Raw genomic sequence first — 21,976 nt, forward strand, 5'->3', positions numbered from 1 at the left:
GCAAACTTGATCGAAAAACATTTGACCTTTTCAATTTGATTGAATTTTTATGCTTGTTTTTTTCATTCAAATTAAGTTAAATAAATGGGGAGTGGTAAGGGAATAGGTTAAAGTGGGTGGGGTGCGGTGGTCTCCCCCTGCATTTTCGTCAAAAAAATCAACCAAATTAAATTAGGTAAAATTGGAAAAGGTCAAATATTTTCTATTAAGTAGACTTAAACCAGTGGGACCAACTAGCCTCAAGACCAGCTTCCATTTGGCACAACCCCCGACTTACTGTACCTCACCATAGCTGCAGCAGCCCAATGCCAGGGTTCCTGTGACCATTGATAAGTGCATCGTCTTGCAAAGTCCGAATCCAGTCAAATCTTTGTGGGCATCCCGTGGACCCTACAGAGACAGAAAACCTTGATCCAGAGTCCAGGTCTGAGGGAGCAAGCTTCTTCCAGCCAGAGAGATTTGTTCTTTGACACTGAGGAAAAGGTGTTGAAACACTGCAGTGCCGCTGAAACAAAGGAAATCCGTAGCTGAGGAGTCCCTCTCCTGGGTACTACCGCAGGAGACCGCCAGACGTCCTTCTTTTCGTCACCACGACCAAGGTCCAGGAACAAGGTCTGCCAAGCTGTAGCAAGGTGGAATCCAGCTGGAACCTTTTTTTCTTCGAATCACAGGTACTGTGGGGCTTAGGGTGTTCACCTTTTAGCCATAAATTGTACTTCCTGTCCTGCGAAGTACTTTTGTTCAGCTTCAGAGTTGAGACCAACTCACCTGCACTGGACCAAAAGTGTGTGCTCTCTACAAAGTAGCTCGCTATAGTTACTGTGGTTTCTTCTGAACTTATTAACTTTGTCAATACTTTATCTAAGAAGTGCATCAGAACTCTTGACATTGTCCATTTGACTTTGGCTGTCCTAGCTCCCTAAAGGCACTCCTCAGAACCTACTGACTTTGGCAGCACTTGTTCCCTCATCGGTTATAATTGAAATACAAGTTTAGCTGCCTCACTTTAGGAGATTGTAATTGATTTACAAACTGTTGAAAGTATGTTCAGTCTTATTCTGTCCTTTCCTTACTTTATAAACTCAATAACTGAATTGGTAACTGACAATAAGTGCAATACTGACCTTAATTGAAGTCACATCCGTGTGCTGGAATATGTTAGCATAAAGTATTTACCCACTGTCATTGTCCTTTACAAACTGAATCCACACTTTGATTGTATGTTACTAGTAGATACACATGTTTAAATAATGCTTATTTAAACCTTGTGTATATTTTAAATAAATAATTATATAGAACTGTAAGTGTTACTTGGCGATTTCAATTGTACACCTCTACAGCTCACACTACCCCTCTTAACATGAGCCTGGCTGCTCAGTCACAACTTGTGTCGTACAGGCCTATATTAAAATGTGGGTCACCTAATACCAAGCAGATGAGTATTGTGTAGTCCTCACCAGTTGGACTGCACCAATTCTTCCCCAACACTAAGCACTTGTGTTATATACATTTGTTATGTTGCAGAGCTTTAGTAATTTTCTCTTCACCACTGTAGCAGTCTTCTTAGTGCACTGTGCCCACGCCAGGATTAAACCAGACTCTAGTATGGAGGTAGGAGAAACTAAATCGAACAATGGTGTGTAGGAAGGGTAAAAAAGATGCACAGTACTGTTGGGACAGTTATTCTGAAGTCCTACCCGACTTCATCAAAACCATACAACTGAGCCAGTACATGACTCCCCTCTTAGTATAAAGCTGTACATGGTAGCGTAGACAGAGCATCCAGGCTTATCTTGGGAGGCAGAGAGGGCTGGCTGTACGAAAGTACAGAGAACCTGTAGTATACCAAGGAATCAATAGAAACACTTGGAACCAGAAGTATTATTAAAAAATAAAGGTTTATTTCAAATAAAAGTAGGCCAAGTTAAGTCTTGGGGTAAGTACTGGTCAGTCATAAATACATTTCTAAACACAAACCACATCAAGGTGATACATGCTGAGCATCTGTCATAAAGGAAGAGGCAAGTGCACTTGCCCTCTTCATTACCAAGCAAATCAACGCCTCCTTCCTCACCTGTACTGTAACCACTAATCTAAACAATTCTTTAGTCCTCCCACTCCTAAAAAAAAAAAAATCTAATTTTTTTAAAACCCTTGTTGGACCGTAACATCCCCACCAACTTTAGGCCCATCGTGACAGTCTTTTTTACTAAAGATCATTGACAAAGCGGCATACAATCCTATCGGGAAAATAATAAGCTTCTTGGACTCCCATCAATCTGGCTTTAGACCTCAACATGGCATTGAAACAGCCTTGATTGATCTAAAGATTCAGATTGACGACCTGAAAGATGAAGGAAAATCAGCCCTCTTGCTTCTGTTGGACCTTCAGCCACCGTTTGATCTTGTTGATAACGTGGTGCTATGTAACCACCTCTCAACGGCCCATTTTTCAGCATAAGCAACAGCCTGGATTGAATCCTTCCTTAGCAATAGATCCATGAGTCTTCTCAGCATCAGCTGCTGCAGACCCCATTCCCAAATCCTGCGGAGTCCCCCAAGGATCCTGCATATCAGACTATGTACAATGCATTCACCAAATCATTGTTGGAAGATCTGGGTGTCACCTATACTAATTATGCAGATGACAACCCAGATCCTCATACGTCTGACAGGTGACTATGACAAAGACCTAGTGCTCATCAACAAAATCTACCTCATCATTCAGGCCTGGATGGCCACACATGGTTTATGCCTGAATGATGATGACTCCTAGCCACACCTACCAATTGGAAAAAAATAGGCAATACCTATCCTTTAATATTGATGGGAACGACATTAAGGTGGATAAAGAGGTAAAAACCCTAGGCTTTTTCCTAGACTCCGCTCTGAATCTGCACAAACAGTTCAGTGCTACAGCTTACACATGTAAGCTTATCCACACGTGTAAACCCTTCCTTTCCACTAAAAGCTGTATCACATTGGCCAGAGCATTAGCTGTATCTAAAATTGACTACTGCAATGGATTATACCTAGGTGCTAGCAAATATATTACTAGCAAACGACCGATACTGCAGAATAATGCACTCTGAACTACCTTGGGTATCAGACGCGACAACAACTGGCTCTCTATCAATGAGAGAATGCAATTATAAACAGCCTGCCTAACCCTTAAATACTTCAATAACTCAGCCCCTCCCTACCTTGTCGATAAGTGCTCCAAAGATAACACTGCACGACTAACCAGATCCACAAACTCTGGCTGCCTGAAAGTGCCCAGATGCACATTAAAAAAGAAAGGGCCCGTAGTTTCCCGGTAATGGCGGCTCCACTCTGGAACTCACTACCTAATTCCTTAAGAGCTTACCCGTCTTTCTATACATTCAGGAAAGAAACCAAACTTTGGCTTACCGCCAAAGATTCACCTGAATAGGCACCCTCCAAAGGTTCCCCATTACACTCCTACACCTGCTCTTACACTCGATAGCTAGCTCTCAAAACTGCCGTCTGACTATGTAGATTCTGAGTAACTCGGAATTGTATATTAATGTATATTCTTAGATTTCTTTGCAATTCTCACTTTCCTAGACTGTTAGTAAGCCTGATTCCTCCTTATTGTATATTATTGTACACTCCCCTGTGTTCATCTGATATTTTTGTTATTCTCATTATTGTAATACCACCTGTGTAACCAAGAAACTGAGTTACTTTTAAACTGTGCCCAGTTACCCCCAGTTGGGAGGGTATTATAAATAAACATGATATATATTTTATTTGTATCGCGCCCATACACCAGTGTTTCAGAGCATGCAGAAAACAAATGTGTTCATTTCAGCCTCTTTACTGCTATTTGATTTAATTATACTGGGTGCCATTGCTCCTCTTGGCCTCTTGAGACTGGCTCACTCTACCTTATATAGACTTTATACGCGTTTTAATTGTCTAATACTTGGCTCTTGTGGATTTCCTCTTTTAAACGAAGAGAAATGTGTCTCGTCCATGGCTTATCCACCTGCCTCCCTTTGAGCTTTGCAGCTATTCCTTAAAACTAGCTTCCTTGATCCCAAGCCAACAGACACCTCTTTGCTTTGCACACAAAGCTGTTCTTCCAGCATCTCCTGACTCTGCAACTCATCTGTTTTCTGAGGTTGCTGTATTCAATATTAACCTGAGCCGGTGTCCATTTTCCACCTAGGGCCGTCCTTGCCACGTTATATATTCCTCTATAGCAAGCTTCTATGTATCTTTTCTACCTTGCGTTACTGCGTCTTTACACTTAATCAGCAAGTTATTTTATCTTTTGCATTCATGGTTACTTTGTTTCATGCATGTTTCTCTTCGCTTCAGTTAAATCGTTCCTCTTAAGTATTTATGGTATGTGCCGACATCCTTCCCTATGGCATTCTTCCATACTTTCAGTGCGACGGTACATTTGATACAGCTATCTGAGTTGATATGGTCTCTCGTACACTCGATGCGGTATAGGCAGAACACATGGAGTCTCACATGGTGCCCTTCTCCTACTGTTCCACTATGACGGCAGTGAGGGGGTGGGAGTTTGGGGAAAATGCGTTCAACTGCCCCTCTACACAGGAGTTCTCTCGGAGGCAGAAGAGGAAACTTGGTGGTCTAGATGCCAACTATAGGCAGAGTGAGGGGGTTCTGTTGTAAGAAAAGTCAGTGTTTCTGCAGAAGTCTCTTCAAAACAAGTAGTTTCCTTTAGATTTAGTTAGGGTCTAGGGACTTCAGAGAAGACACCCTAGAGGGATTCCAGCAATGGACCTGGGAGAACTGGATGAGAGGACTCCAAATCACATGAATTACCCCAAAGCTTCAGAAGACTCCCAAAAGGCTTAAGGTAAGTAATACCACAGCAAACACAGTACTTAGCACAGAAGTGTGTGACGCACGAGGTCTTCCTGGATCCTCAGCCAAAAACCTGGTTGATTAATTCCTTGTCGTGAATACTAAAGACAGGACACTGTAAGGGAATTTGTAGCAGAGATCAAAAGGGAAGGCTTCATTCAAGAGTTTCCTCAGCAGCTAAATGAAGAACAACTATCGCCGGTCAGATTCTTGTCACTCTCTCATTCCTGCACTCTGGTGAGGGGGCTTTAGGGATTCAAATCGTGTCTCTGGAGATAGTTTCGTACCGATTTGGATGTCAGACCATGCACAGCACAATGACTCGAGGTCCCATGGTATTGGGGTATTGAAGCCCAGCAAGGTCGCAGCACGTTGTAGGATGGATCAAAATGCATGTCTTCTGGAGACCAGAGGGTCTCACCAGCCTCTGGGTAGGAGTCTCGTTTGGGACCCCCAGTTCGAGTTCGATTGGAAGGAAGAGTTACAGCAGGCTCCGGTTACACAGCAGGCTCTCTGGTCGCTGGAAATAGTTACTGTTCATCTTCCTCTTCGGTCTCAGCTCCACTGGTCGACTTGTCAGCAGCTTCCAGGTTTGAAGTATTTAACGGGAACTAGAGCACAACGTCTGCATTCTCTCCCAGGATTTTACAGCAAGAGGCGGTCTGGCTGTCCAATCAGGACATCAGCCGCCATTCCTCCCTGTGGGAACTGGTTCCTTTCATGCAAGGTGAAAGACAAAGGGCTGCGAAGTCGCGTCCTGCCTTCTCAGACACACTGGAACATGGGCAGAGAATACAAAGGATCCCTGCCGAAGACAAAACTTCCATGAGGTAGTTCCCGACTAGAGTGGCAGGGGAAGACCTCACACTGCAAGTACACATATGGCAAAAAAAGGAACCCACCATTTTAGAAAATGTGGCCTTTCTGTGCATTACCAAGGCTGATTTAACAGCCTGCGAGTAATGAGACTAAAAAGTCACTAAGGTAAAACCACTGCCACCAGCCATTCATGTAAAACTTTCAATTGTAACAAAATGTTACAATGTATCCCCTTCCTTACTTACCTGGTATCTCCCAGCACTTCACTTAAGGTGGGGTGTGCTGGTTCACTTATACAAAATGTAAAGGAGATGGAAATCCCCCTTTACTAATTGGGAACTGTAGTTCACCCAAGTATAGGAAAGAGAAATTAACAGGGTAGCCCAAAGGGACAACCCAGCCTGAGCCCAAAAGTTGTAGGATACAAACTTCAACCATACACTATGAAGAGACATAGAAAAAGTAAGACGGGGCGATTGGGGGGGGAAGAAGGGGAGAAGGGTTTCCCTTCACCTAGGAATAAGGTAAAAGTTACCAAGTTCAAGCAAAAAGTTCTGGGGTTCACATAGGGCAGGAAGATATATCATAAATATGCAAATCTTACCTAATGCTGGTATTGGGAGATTACCTTTAGAAAGGTATACTGAACTTTTATCCTCACCGGCTTTTAAGCCGGTAAGATAGCTTGGTGCAGGATAAGCGGGTCCGAATCCTGACACGGCCAACTCAGCCATTCATCCTTCCAAATTTGATAAACACGCACCAACAAATGGGTGCTATGTACCATACTTTGGCAATATCGCTATATAAATCAAAATGATTGTAGTCTTTAATGCTTTGTACACCGTATTGGCGTTGTAAAGGCTTGTTCAAATGAGAATTTAAAGAGATTGCTTCCTACACATACACTTACCTGGAACTGTTATTTTGATTTACTGTGCACTGATGCTATATTCATGGTCTCGGGTGCTGTTGTGGCTCTGTAAGGCAAAGTGGGAGTGGGTTGGTTGGGGTGGACAGAGGAATACGACCAGTGTTGTGCTGTGTGTGTGTGTGTGTGTGTGTGTATAGCCAGGAGTAACTTGTCTGTGCTGGTAGGCTTTCTTGGTTTTTGTGGAGCACTGGGGTGTATTGTTTCTGGATGGGAGACCTCCGGTGTTTGGATAGTCGTGCGTTTGCAGCATAGTAGTGTTATCAGTTGGTTTCCAAAAAGATGTGCGGTTGAGGGGTGTTTGGTGGGTGGCTTTTCTAGATATCTGTAGTGTATGGTGAGGGTGGTTGAGAGAGGAGAGGCTTAGTATGGTTAAGGGATCCGGGTTATGGGTAGTCCCTTCGTACAAACATGCGATTTTATTCTTTCTTGCCCCCGCTCTTATTTTACTTTGGGCTATTTCCTTTTCCGTAGGTGTCTTTTGTTTTAGAAGTTCATGTTGCAGAGTTGGGTTTATTCTGTGACTGGGGTGCAAAGCCTACTTACCTGGAACGATTTCTCAAGTTATAGGGGCCTTATTATAAGACCAGGTATATGGTTTTTCGTTTAACTGCATTGCTGGTTTTCGCTTAACTGCTCAGTGGAACTACTGTTAAGTACTACGGCAGCACACAGCATTTTAAACGCAGTGACTTACTTTCAATATATTTTGATTGTACTGTTCCCAAAAAGTAAAATGGTATTCTGTTGGGGAGTATTCTCTGAAATGTGCTAATTCCCTTCTACAGACAAGACTCCCCCCTGCAATTTTGCAGGACTCTAGGACTTTTAATTTCTATCGTGGAGAGAGAGCTTTTTCCCACTCATGCATTTTGTTTAATTTGAACTGGTTTTGGAGTCTGACGAACTCCATAGGCGGCATCGTTTTACACTGTGACACACTGCACCTTCAGTGCAGTGGCACAGGGAAGTCTTTCAGATTTCCCAAAGGTTTGAATACCTTCTCTTGGTGAAACTACTGTTTCCAAGAGCAGTGAAGTGAAATTGACTTTACTTCCATTTAGTAACTTTCTACACCCAGCACACACTTACAATAGGGTGCTGGAGTGGTTACTTGGTATCCCCCTCTGTCTAGTTTCTCAGGTAACAATTTTGTTACCGTTGCTACAATTAATGGCTGGTGGCAGTGGTTTACTTTTTACTGCCATTGAGTGTTTCTACCACGGGCTGCAATTGCTCTGCAGTAAAGCACCCATGGGTGCCCATTTTGTCAAAAGGGTCCAGTCTTCTTTTTTTCGCCATTTCTTGTTGGCAAGGTCCTGGAGATTTATTCTGCGCGCCAAACCAGATTTGGTCCCTTTGTTAGATTTTCTTTGGCGGGATTCACTGGTGATGACCGCCTCTGGCTGCAGAGTGTCTGGCAGGGCAGGAAGCGAGGGAGGTGCCCGAAACTCCCTGTACTTGGTCTCCTTGGTTACAGGAATGCACCCAAAGGTGATTGGCTGGCTGGCTGTCCTTGGAGGACAGCCACCCTGCTGTGTGATTAACAGCTAGACTGCGAATGAATGGGAGAAAACCTGCATAAAAGGCAGTCGTTTGCTTGACCACTGGATGAAGGCATCCGAAGAAGAACTTGGAAGACACCTGCTGCAACTCCTGGAGCATTGTTTTGCCTGGTGAAGCCCTGCTGCAGTGCTGAAGCTCTGAATTCTCCTAGACTAGAGAATCACCGCAAAGAATGACTTCTCCCCTTAGGTTGGTGGAACCCATCGACCCCAAGACCAACTTACCTGGAAATCCTCTCGGAGCTGGCTGTACTGCCATTGCAGCTGCAGGAACCGATTGCCAGGGAGAGGAACTCCAGAATCGAGTGTGTAGTCTTTAAGTAGGACCCGAGCTCCAGGAATATCCTCCAGACTCCCATGAAGCAGGGCTGACAAAGCCTGAGCACTCCTCAACAGAGTGCTGCACCCCAGATGCGAGGAAAGTCCATACAGTACCCGAGAACTGCAGTTGTGCTATTTGTGAGAAGGTGAAACCGCGAAGTGATGCTGATCTGATGTTTGCCCATTTCTACCGCCAACCTTCAATTCGTACTGCAGGAGTCCCCACGACTGAGGCCGAGGAATAGGATCTGCCCTATTGCAACTGGAACAGAAGTCAGCTGGAAACAATTTCTTCAGACCTAAGGTACTGTAAAAATAAGGGCTTCTTACGTCTTGTTGTGCAGCCTTGCTAGCTCTCAGTTGAGACTTGTCTTGGTTGCTTTTGCAGAGTTGCTTGCAGCTTTGCCCCTCACAAGCCTCCCAGCTTGTGGCCCTACAGTGATTTCATTTTCTACAAAAACTTCTAAAACATTGTGGAAGACTTTTTACTGAAGTGCTTCAGCTCCCCCAGACTTTGTTCAGTAGACATAGGCTGGCCTGGCTCCCTGAAAGACTCTTCTATCCTCTCACTTTGTGCTTTAAGTATCATTCAACAAAAGTCACACATTCTATAACTTGTTTAGCTGGGAAAGGGTTCATTTACTTTGCATGGGGGGTTCAAAAGTACTTGCATGCTTAAGAAATATTTGTTAACCATTGTTTTATTCCCTCACTATTTTCTTTTTGACACCAAACTCAGTGTTGCTCTAAATGTGCCAGTGATATATCCGTTTCCTAGTTATTTGTCACCTCGGGGTGTAGGAAGTGTGCGCCATCCCAAATGGGTATCTACTGATTTATTGAAACATGTATCTTTGAAGTATATTTTGTCACATATATTGCTCCCTTCTAAAGAAGGCTTATTCAAACTGTTAATTGTTAAATCAAGAAACGTTGAGTGTAAGAGTTTACTTGGATGCTTGTCATTGTGAAACTGTTACAACCCTACAGATCACATTGGCCCCTCTTGAGATAGGCCTGGCGGCTCAGTCATTCTACCAATTTCTGTAGTACATGCTTATACCAAAGGTTGGGGGTTAACTATTGCCAAGAGTATAAGGCTGGTGCAGTCTCCTACAGGGTACTGCATACAATCTTGCCTAATAGATTCCCATCCCCATTACATTGATTTTAGTGAGCCAGTACACCCCACCTTATGCGGACTACTGGTGGGATACAATGCATTGCCTTTCTTACTTACCTCGTAACTTTTGTTACAATTGCAAGTTAACTGAACTTGCTTCTGGTAGTGTAACTACATTTATGACTTTGTCATACTCATACGTCCCGTCTTAATAGCTCCCCTGAGAGGGGCCTCGAACCGTGGTTCGGTACAGAAAGCCTCGGGGCACACCCCGGTGTCTGTGTGGGATGCTCCAGACAAGGAGACCTTGAAGCAAACTCTGGTACCCAATGCCTCAGCACGACTATGCTGGCTATTAACACCGGGTCTGTGAACCTTGGATCGTGAGGAAACCCCTCAGAAAACCCTCTTATGCCTATTAGGCCTGCGAGGCACCTCAGGGATAACCCTGGTAGCAGAGCTTTTGAAGCCCCTCCCGGACCTGAAGGACCCCAGGAAGGAGTCCTCTGGCCGGGGTGCCCTGAAAAGTAAAGAACTTACCGGGCATCTCTTCTTCCCATCAATGAAGAGTTGGAAATGCGATGGAGGAACCTTCTGGAAGATTTCCTCCCACCTACGAAGACGAAGTTGAGGGACCCGGAGCGAAAGGGAGTCGCAGAAGAAACACAATTCCCAACAGTGATCCGGCCCCAGACACTGCAAGCAGAGAGAATGGGGATCCACCCTAGCAAAGCGAGGCTCGCAAGAGGAACAAGTGAAAAATCCCAGAAGCTCCGGCATAGACATACTACGAGACCACAGAATCGGAGCAGGAGAGAAGGACAACAGGAAAGAAAAAACGTCTTCCCGGCAATGAGAGTGCGTCCAATCACGAATGTGCAGCGAAAAGGACTGAAGGGTGATGCATGGGGCGGAGCTAAGGAGGGCGGGGTTACGGCTGCGTGCAGTACCCCGCATAAAAAGGACACATTTTCAATTTGATGCTTTCTTTACAAGTTCTCTGGTCCCGTCCCACCGGACGGAATGTCCCAAAAGTATGGAGGAAAGAGGACTATGGTGTAGGGGTAAGGTAGTCACTACGGTGAGTAACTTTATTATTGCTCGCAGTCTGTCAAATCAGCCGTGGTAATGCACAGTAGGTTCACCATTCTACCAGAATTGTGGGTTCCTTCTTTTTTCCTAATTTCTTGTTTGCTTTTTGTTTGAGGTCTTCTGCCGTTCTAGGCAGGAACATCCTCGGTTGAAGTTTTGTCTTCGTGGGATTCTTTTGTATTCCCTGCTGAGGCTCCAGAGTGTCTGAGAAGGCAGAAAATGGGGGAGGATTCCAGAACTTCGCAGCCCTTTGCCTTTCACCTTGCCTGAAAGGAACCAGTTCCCATTTGGGGGGTGAGGGTAGCTAGCTTTCCTGGTTGATCAGCCAGGCCGCCCCTTGCTGTAAAATGCTGAGAGAATGCAGAAGTTGTGCTGTAGTTCCTGTTAAATACTCCGAACCTGGAAGCTGCTAACAAGTCGACCACTGAAGCTGAAACCAAAGAGGAAGATGAAGAAACGGCAGCCGTGGTGATTTCCAGCGACCTGAGAGCCTGCTGTGTAACCAGAAACTGCTGTAACTCTTCTTCCTTCCAATTGACCTGGGGGTTTCAAGCATGACGACCTACCCAGAGGCTGGTGAGATCCACTAGTCTCCAGAAGAACTGTATTTTGAGCCATCCCACAACGTGCTGCGCTGCAGTACCTCCATGCCCTGGGACCTCAAGCCATTGTGCCTTGCACAGTCTTCCGAATTCCCAATCTCGCTGGAGCTTTGGTGACATCCTTCTGGCCCTACAGACTTGATTTCAGTCACGTCATTGCTCCTGAAAATGGTGCCAACAGAACCGCAGCCAGGCTTGAAGAAACCCTTGCCTGAAGCCTTTACTGTTGATCCATACTGCAAATTCCCTTTCATTGTCCTTTCTTTAGTCTTCACGACAAGGAATTCATCGGCAAGGTTTTTGGCTGCAGATCCTGAAGATGTTCTGCTGGAAACTAGTCTTCTGTACTGAGGTACTGTGTTGGCTGGGGTATTACTTACCTTAAGCCTTGTGCGATTCCTGTGACGCTTTGGGGTTGATTCATGTGATTGAGTCCCCTCATCCAGTCGCCCCGGCCCAATGCTAGAATCCTTTTAGGGCGTCTTCTCTGAAGTCCCCAAACCCTAGCTAACTCTAAAATAAAATGCTTACTTGTTTTGAAGAGACTTCCTCAGGAACTCTTGACTTTTCCTGCAACTGAACGCTATCTTGGTCCAACTTGGGTCCTTCCTCTCCTCTATCTCTACTGTGATGTTCCCCAGGGGTCTAACCTCTCTCCCTGGCTGTTCAACCAATACCTGGCACTTGTTGCCCACCGCCTTGCCGCTCTCTACCCCAACTTTCAGTGCTCTGCGGATGACACTCGACTCCTCTTCAGGCTCCCTCCTGCCACCTCTTCTCTCATCTCAGACTTTCTTTCCGCCATCCAGGAGTGGCGTGCCGCCAATGATCCCTGCCTTAATGCCAGTAAGACCAAGATTCCATCGGCACACCTGCTACCTCCTTTCCTGTCACTCTCTGGCCAGCCTCTCTTGGCCCTCTTCCTGCTCCCACCTATGAGGCTAAAAACCTCCGTCATCTTCGACTCCACACGTTCCTTCTCTCCTCACATCTGACTTCTCTAAGAAGTCACACTACCAGCTGCACCTCCTCAGAGGTATACTCCCTTTTCTCTCCTTCCCCCATAAGCTCACTGTCTCCAGACCTCTAGTTCTCTCTAGGCTGAACTACTGCAACAGTCTTTCTAAATCTGCCTGCCTCTACTCTCCGCCCTCTGTAACTCATCCAATACAGGACTGCGAGACTTGTCCTTGGCCTCAAGCCCAGGGATCGTATCTCTCCAGGACTGAAATCTCTGCACTGGCTCCCAGTGGCGGCAAGGATTAAATTCAAAACCCTCTGCATTGTCCACAAGGCCTTCTGGGACCTCGATACCTTCAATTCTCTTCCTAAATCTCTTCCCTCTCGAGCTCTTCGCTCATCCACCTCCAACTCCCTCCTGGTCATTCGCTTCTCCAAACAGCGAGTTGGTGGTAGATCTTTCTTCTGCTGGGGCCTCCCTCTGGAACAGCCTCCCTGCCTCTCTGAAACTTGAGGAGAACCAACTCTGGTTCCAGAAGCACCTCAAGACCTTCCTCTGTGCTTCTGCTTTCTCACCAGCTCCCCCCTGCTGATCTCCTGGATGAAACTGCACTGGTTACCTGGCTACCCTCTGTTCTTGGGCCCAGGTCCCCTCCCTGCCAGTTGAACACCTGCACTGTCCCCCTGGCAACTCTTGCACTCGGACTGTTTCTGTATCCCCCCAGTCCCTACTAGCACCTGACACCTGATGTCTGCACTTACCACCAGCTGGCTGCAGTTTTATTTATTATCCTTCTTTATCTTACGGTTATCCTATGTACTGCACTGTCCCCTCCCCTTTCTGCCTTCCTACCCTTCCCCCTCTCCCTGCACTTGCGCGATCTCAATGTCACTTGGCCTAGTAGGATTGCTGTCTCTTACCCGTTTCCCCTCCCTTGCCTCGTCGCGCCTTGAAACACTTGTGTATAGGCGCGTTATGAATGCCATATCATATATCGCATCTCCACCTGCCTACAGCTGGTACCTAAACCACTAGGTTTCCTCTTATGCCTCTGAGAGAACTCCTGCAATAGAAATGGGAAGGACTGGATAGGAAAAGGATTCTGTCTTTAAGTATAACAAGTGTTAGAGTTACTTGTGAAAGAGTTGGTAACTGTCGCTCTGAAATATGAGCAGTTACAAAAGTTCTTACTTTGAATGTGTTTTGCCCTTCTTAAAAGTGTTTATATAATGTTATTTTACTCGCCTGGGAATTGGGTCCCCCTCTTCCCGAAAGAAATGCTGGTGGCTTCATGTAATTATTTTTCAGAATAGAAGTTTACCAACTGGGTCTTGCTTTACCTGACCTGCTGTACAGCTTGTCTAGAATAAGTCTGCTTTGGGTTTTACTTAACTTGAATAGCTGTGTGGAATTCATAATGTATTGTGGGTTGTACTAACATGTGTCTGCCTTGTGCCATCCTGAAATAAATTAAGGAGCCTTGGTCTGTGTTCCTCCGACCTGAAAAGCAACTAATAGTTTTACAACATTAGGTTTTACTCACCTGGTATAACTGAGGGATATCCTGAATGCAGTGTTGGATTCATACTGTTCCATGAATTTGTGTTCCACTATTCGGAAAAGTATCATGGCAACAGGATTGGTTTACTAAATAATTCCTTAACTGTCACTGCATGACTGACCGGGTCTACTACCCTTGAATTGCTGACTGTATTCCAAAAGTATATGTAACCTGATTTTACTGCCGAAGAATAGCTGATTTCATTCTGAATGTTAGTTTTACCTAACCTTGAACTGCTGACTGCTATTCTTAATAGTCATACTTTGGGTTGTATCCCTTTAAGTATTGAGTCGGTTTTTATAATTGTTTACATATTATGTGCACTTATTTACCCAAGATTAATTTTGGCCTACTTGTATTAAAATAAAGCTTTTTTATTATAATTTAATATAGTGTTTGTTTTTTTTGGACCATATGTATGCTACAATTTGTACCATGCTACAGCTTTCTGTCCCTACTAAGATAAGCCTGGCTGCTCTGTCTATGCTACCAAATACTCTGGTGGTACAGCCTTATACTAAGAATGGGGTTTTGTACTCTGTTGTATTGTTTTACTTAGCCCTTAGTTGGACTGCAGAAAAACTGTCAACACTGTGGCTTTCGTTGGCAGAGGGTTCAAGTCTTAAAAAGGTGAACCCTACAAACCACACATGCAGAGAAGAGACTTGCACTTACTGAATTGTTTTGGATCTCTGGAGCCCTTTCCACGTCGTGATTACTTACCTTGGGGGCCTCAGTAGAGTGATTGTTCCTTCCCCGGTCTTTCCCTGTTCCATGATGGACCTTCCTGGGAGGCAAGTCCTGTTAGGACAGTTTTTCTGAAGTCCAACTAAGGGCTTAGTGAAACATTGAACTGAGACTGTTCAAGACTCAACTCTTGGTATAAGGCCGTACCACCTGAATTCATGCTAGCGTAGATCGAGCAGCCAGGCTTATTTTAGGAGGGAGAGAGGACTGTAGAATCAGTACAAATAAATTGTAAATCAAGTGGTCCAAAGACACCAAAACACTATGTATTTCACACATAAATGGTTTATTTAAATACAAGTAGGCACAGAAAAATCTTGGGGGAAATTAAGTACGATCACATATATAACCACAATTATGAAATCACAACACTATGCTTTAACTTACACAGACCAAAGCATAGACCTTATTTAGAAAACTAACAGTATTTCTATGCAAGTCAGACCTTATCCAACACATTCAGTATAGGTCACACCTATTCTTGGGGTAAAACCATAACTAACTTTCAGATTACTTTACCGTAATTCCAGGGTAGTATCCAGGGTGGTACTGTCAGTTGTACCATGACGCTCAGCAAGAAATTACCTAATAAGTCAACTGGACAGTATACTTTTCTGATCAAGTGAAACACATGAAACACAGATTCTACGAACAATATAAACCTATAACTCAGATTCAGGATAAGTTATTCTTGGGGTGTAATATTCAATTTACAGTTGATTTTCAGTTCAGACTAAGGGAAGCAATAACTTCTTTTAGAATAACAGTACTACTGAAGATGATTAAAACCTATAAACTTTTTACAGCCGCTATCAGCAGCTTAAATGCCGGTATAAACCGATGACTGTTTTTGTGTCTGTCTAAAACAGACCAGGGAAAGCAAAACACAGTGTTACAAGTTATGAATTACTCCGTTATTCTAGTTTGGTAAAACCTAAGGCAGACTTATTCTGTACAGGCTAACAGCAAGTCGGGGGAAGCGAGACCCAGTTGGAAAATGTATACACCTATTCTCTGAAAGAAATATTTGGTGAAGCCAACAGCATTACTTTTGGCAAGAGGCACAACCAATTCACAAGGGAGTAAAATAACTTTACATCTACTTTCTGTTAGAATGGCAAAACAGTGTCTAAGGAAAGTGACTTTATATATACTTATCAGAATGGCAGAACATTTCTAAGGTAAGTAATAACTTTTTGTTACCTACCAACTTCTTTTGCAAGTAAGTAACTTTTAAACACTTCTCTTTTCTAGGCAAAAAGCACAAGGCTTAGAAGTATTTCCCTTATTCTTGGCGGATGAGTGTTCCCAGTGGCAGAAATGGGTGTCACTATTGTCTAGTGTCCAACAGGCAGGGCAGGGCAAGTCGGGCTAGGTTCTTAAGTAGCAAAAGTCTGAGTTCCTAAGGAAGACAATTAGAACGAGTACTTGCGGCTTCACAGAAGACACCCTAAGAGCATTCCAGCAAGGGCCTGTGTGCACTGGACAAGAGGACTCCCAATCACAGAAAACGCCACAAAACTACAAAGGAATCACAGGAGACTTAAGGTAAGTAAATAGCCAAGCCAGCACAGTAGATGATTTTGCATCAGGATGACATAAGGATCTGCAGCCAAAAACCTGGTCGTTGAATTCCTTCATCCAGAAGACGGGACACGAAGGACTTTTGCCGCAATTGTCACTGGGAAGGCTCTAGGCAAGGTTTTCCTCACAGCTGGATGTGGCTCTGTGGATTTGGTGCCTTTTCAGGAGCACAGAAGACAGAATATCGCTGGTCGGATTCTCGTCATTTGCACTCTTGTGACGGGACTTTTCGGACTGGAATCATGTGTCTGCAGATCAGCAGGATGCCCATTAAGTTTCAGCGAGATTCGGAATACTGTGCACCGCACAATGGCTCGAGGTCCCAGGGTATTTCAGCCCCACAAGGTCGCAGCACGGCATCGGATGGCTCAAAATGCAGGTCTTTTTGAGTCTAGTGGTTCTCTCCAGGCTGTCAGGGTCGTCGTTTTCTGTAGCCCCCAGATAGATTGGAAGGAAGGGCTACAGCAGGCTCTGGTTACACAGAAGGCTCTCCAGTTGCTAGAAATCATTTCAGCTGTGAATTCATCTTGCGCTTCGGTTTTGGTTCCAGTGGTTGACTACCTCTTCAGCTTCCAGGTTCAGACTTTTATGCAGGAACCCAGCAAATCAAACAGCCTTGCAACATTCAAACGTGAGGTGTTTGCAATCCTTTCCGGACAGCCAGCGTCCCAGTTTGAACTGGAATCTCGCACTCGGGTTGGAAGACAAAGGGCTGCCGAGTTTTTGACTCCTGCCTCGCTTCCTGCCTTCACAGACCCTCTGGAGTCTGGGCGGGCAGTCCACAGGACTCCCGCCGAAGATGAGAATCAGTGGAATTTCCTACCCTGTATTTCGGGGGACGGAACAAGAGGACAAGGAACACTAAAATGGTAAAATGGCAAAACAAGACAGGGGGGCAATTTTTGTAAAATGAGCACCCATGGGTGCAACAGCGGTAAAGGTGTACCGAATTAATAAAAAAGGTACATCAGAGGATAACCTTTAAAAGACACTATGGAGGGTATTAAAATGACACCCATAAAGAGTAAAATATTCTGTGAGTGTGGGAAAAGGTTCCCACTCCGAGGTATAAGGAAAAATAATCCACCAGCAGTAAAAGTGAAACTTTCTGGGATTGACACAGGTCAGGAAGATTTCATTGCTCTGAAAATCATACCTAACAAGTCCTAACTGCGGTTCCCCGTAGGGAGCGGGTTTGTGGATGGGGGGTTGGGGGGGGGGGGGGGGGATTTGTGGCCTTCCCTGGGACTGATCGTTGCAGCATCTGCACTTGTGGGGTACAATCGTACTTGCCGCCAGTGTGGATGGCACTTTTTTGCCATCATTTCCTATGGCGCTTTAAATCAAACTGGAACTCTCCTTAGGGACTCTGGGGTACTTCTCTTCCCCAGAACATAGTTTTACTGGATCCCCTACGGCTAAGCAAGTATAAACACCAAATGCCATATCATTGTTTCCAGGTACCCCAGGCAATGCGTTGTGAAATGGTTGGATATTTGCATGTACTTCCATCACCTTCAATCCACAAACTACAACACAAAAGCATTACTCTAATCCCCAGGTGTGGTAGGCCCCACCTTCGCAGCATGGCTGTAGAACCGCCAATTGCACAATACTGTTGCATAAATACAGATGCAGCACACACAGCACTATGCACTTCATTATTCTGGGCCAAGTTATAAGCTATTGTCCTTGTTCAGAAATTGATGTTCATTCAGGACACCTGGATTAAAGGAATGCAAGATGGACAACGTTTATAATCACTCCAAAAGCACGACACAGCTGGTGTTTTAAGCACGATGCATTGGCAAATGTACCTGTGCCAAGCACTAACAATGCCATCGCAGTAGCGCACACTTTCAAGTGTACCAATTATTATTTAATATAAATTGCTAATGCATGGTCCAGAATGCATGCCGTAGCAGGGAAACCTGCACAGAAAGTATGACTAAAGGAATGAGCAGTGAATCACTTTTCAAAAACCGCTCCAGGATTACCCCACGAGGTAATTAAAACCAAATATACACTGCCTATTTTAACAAAGATTTAATGGTAAATCCAATGGTTAAGCTAATTGGACATTGTGAACTAGTGTGTAATAATGTATATGACCAGCCCTATTCAATATGGTGGTACAACGACGAGGCTGCAGCAAGAGTCACCTTTTCAGTTTTCACAACCAAGGGGGTTTTATATGTTCAGGTGGAGACACTGATCAAGCCACTAGCTTGTGGCGAAACGCGTCGGGCTGCCTGCTGGCATGACTGACTGGGAAAATTATGCTTTTAAAACTTCAAATGAATGGAACGAAATAAAGGTTATCATTTTTTTTTCAACCTTGGTAGTCATTTTTCCTGTTCTTGGCGTGTCTTTATACACCATGTTTGGCAATTTCATTACGGGAGTGCAACCCGCCGGAACAGCATTTCTTTTCGCTGTTCAGCTTTGGAAATACATGAACAGGTTCACAGGCGAGTCGAGCATTACGTCATGTATTCACTAGCATGTTATTGGCATCCTCTCTTCCGCACTCACACTGCTCTGTAATATATGCCCAAAACCCAGAAGAAAGTTGTTTTTTTCTGATTCTTGTATTTAGTCTCATATGCCAACCCATCCTCAACACATTGACAGAATATAAACCATAGTGGGAGGGTGCATATTGGAAGCCTACACACGTAGAAAAGGAATAGTGACGGGCATAGCGTGTTACCTAATGTTACTTTAGAAGTAAAACACTTGTAATACACTGGACCAACCACTATATGCACATGTGACTAAACAGTTACAAGCACCAGAAACACTATTGCTGGGGTAAGTAACATGTATAATGGATAGATGTTTATCTCCATAAGCCATCTGCAGAAAAACCTTTAAATGGAACATTGTGCACATGCGTTTTATGTCAGATTGGGTCAAGATTCAAACGTCCTGTGGCTTTGACTGCACGTTAGCAACCCTCTTATGTTCAGCTGCTCTGCAGCTAATGCAGCAAACTGCATTCATAAAACTCCATAGCTCATCAATTTAAAGTGTGACTCCAGGTGCAAGTTTGTCCTGCACTTTATTTTATCTGTAGGAGCATACACAGCTAGCTGCAAGAAAGTAGCCGCCTACCAGTAACATTTTCTTTGTAGCTTAATCATGGTATAAATGTCTTCTGTTTTAGTTCAATTCCATTTGAGTTGGAATCCAATCAGAAGTGGGCACTATAATGCCTGTCGGTCATTAAGTGTAATAGTCCTGGATCCAGTACAGTGCAACCTTAAGTGCCTGGGATCCAAGGATTTGGAATGATCTACCCCTCCATCAGGCTGCTGCCATCGTCTGCCCAATTCAGGAAAGCCCTAAAACAGACCTGTTTGAGGGCAGAGGAGGAATCTAGATCTTTATAACTTTCCTCATTTCCTGGACTCACTGCCTCCTGTCTTTGTTTTCTGTTTGTATTGTCTGTGAATGCTCTGAGGCCCGTGGGCGAGTTGGCGCCGAATATAAATTCAATAGAATAGAACCTTCAGAAGACTAAACTGAAAGTGTAAGTGTATTATGTATGCCTACATTATCTAAAAGTGCATTAAACAATGTCAAGTTCAAATGCAATAATCAGTCAAGTGGAAGATGTCAACGCAATATACTGTCGTACTTTGAATTATCTGTAACTTTGTAAGCTTTGCACCATCTTACTGCTGCGCCCTGTTATCCTTGAGTCTGGTGCACATTACAAATAAAATAAACAAGCATCCATTTCTAGCACTACCCAGTTACACAGGTATGGCAAGGAGATTTGTTAAAAACCTATGCACCACTTAGTTATCCCTGCACATTATAATCTTTTATGGGTCATTGTAGATCCTTAATCCGTAGCCAAGATTTAAAAAAGACTAACCATAAATAAGCCATTTTAAGTTGGTTACCCCGGTGTTGCGACCAGTAGGTACATTCCTGTTGAACTGTAAATGAAGGTGGCTGTAAATTTCTGTCTCTGTAAAATCATTCTCGAATCCTTCTCTTCTAATTCACACTTTTGCACCAAAACTATTTTGATGCACACGCAGTAGGGTCAGATGGAGAAAGCAAAATAATGGAATCCTTTGGAAATTAAAAACAACTGCAAAAGTCCCAAAATCTGAAGCTGCAAAACCCATTTGGTTATGCGCAGTAGGTCCCCCTCCACACATCTCACCCCTGTCTTCCCAGTACACAAGAAATTCCTCTATCCTAATGCACACATCACCAAATGTCACCCCCTTGCACTGTTTTCGGAACCACCTATATGTATATCCATCACATAATCTGCACACAAACCAAACAACTTGCATGCAACTATTACAAGAAATACGCACATACATGTAATTTCAAACAAATGTAACTCACCTACAACTAATACAATATACCCTTAAAAACCAGTTGGTTTTAAGGTTAATGCCTATAAAATTGTCTGCAAATGTTGGGAAGGCCAACATTGATTTCATCTATTCAACAACAAATCTAAAACTTAGATTTAACATTGTTGGAACCTTAAATCGCCCTTTTGTTTTAGTTTAATGGTTCAGTGAACACACTGACGATCTAAAACAAAAGGGTGAGTTAAGGTTCAAACAAAATGTTTAGGGTAAATTGTGTATTGTTTTTTGCGATTGTCTGTGCTCCTTTGTACTTTGCATATGGAAATGTGTAGTAAAAGCTCAGCGGGTTAAGCGCTTCTGCAATCTGAGTGAGCTGCAGGAAGCAGGTTTGAATCCTTGCAAGACCAACTTTCCCTTTTCTTCGTTAAAGGAGCAGGGTAAGATAAAGTTTTTGTACAGAGCTTCGGCAGAAGAGCTATAGATTTGTTGCTGGGGTGAAATGTATACGTTTCTGAGAGTTTGTTTTATGGTATCGCACGAAAATGCCGTGTATAAATACCAAATGGTTGAAATGATCGGATTTCAGCTGTACCAAAAGTACGTACAGCCGAAAATGGCAAACATTTTAACAATTTGGATTTCATTGTAGCGAACAAGGGAAGCGGGGGTTGCAGCGGTGTCCCCCGCACATTTGTTCACTATAATGGTATCAGGGGTGACCGGGGTGTCCCCGGCTTTTGGAGAAAGAAAAAAGAAAAGGACTCTGCAGCACCAGTTCCCATCCATGGAAGTGAACTGGCACTGCAGGGACTCGGCGGCACACAGTGAAGTGTGCCGCCAAACGCTATGTAAGGAGATAGGGGGTGAGGGGAGCGGGGTGTAGAAAGGCCATGTAGCACTGGGGTGCCTATTTCGAATACAAACATTTAGAATGTTCGATTTTCGTCTTAGTAATGTTCGTATTCGAAATGATCACATACATCCAGTAAGCTTGGGTGTATGTTTCACATTGTGTGAAACGGGGCTAGTTTTAAAATGTGTTTGTATTGTATGTTTGCTAGATATCTTGGTTTGTTTATTTGGCACATATGTCGCCAATACTCGTACTCTTTTGACTTATTTGTTAGAGTGAGTTAAGGTTACAGCAATGTTGGTTTTAATTTGTTTAAGCTATTAAACCGTACATTGGTATTTTCAAGTTTTGCAGACTAACTTTCTATAGCTAACTTATTTTTAAAACCTTTTTTTCCTACTGATGTTTGTTTTCATTTTACATCATGGATAATGGCAAAGTGCTTTCCAGTAAAGTCGCAGTAAATGGGGCAAAGCATGACTGAAGCAATCTAATTACTGAATGCTTTACCGCATGGTGCCATGAGGGGGGACTAGTAGAAAGGTTAGAATTGCTGCATTGATGGTTACTGAACTTTCTCACTTAGTTGCAATCCATTTTCAGCA

At 44.0% G+C, this 21,976-nt stretch overlaps 1 protein-coding gene across 1 annotated transcript in view; it reads left to right on the forward strand.

Annotated features, from left to right (window-relative positions):
* Positions 1-21,976, forward strand: part of METAP2 (methionyl aminopeptidase 2) — a 189,608-nt gene that overhangs the window by 105,817 nt on the left and 61,815 nt on the right. The gene's annotated exons all lie outside the window — the stretch shown is intronic.

This window comes from Ambystoma mexicanum, chromosome 12 (genome assembly GCF_040938575.1).
Source record: "Ambystoma mexicanum isolate Mex_15411 chromosome 12, UKY_AmexF1_1, whole genome shotgun sequence".
Taxonomy (NCBI): Eukaryota; Metazoa; Chordata; class Amphibia; order Caudata; family Ambystomatidae; genus Ambystoma; species Ambystoma mexicanum.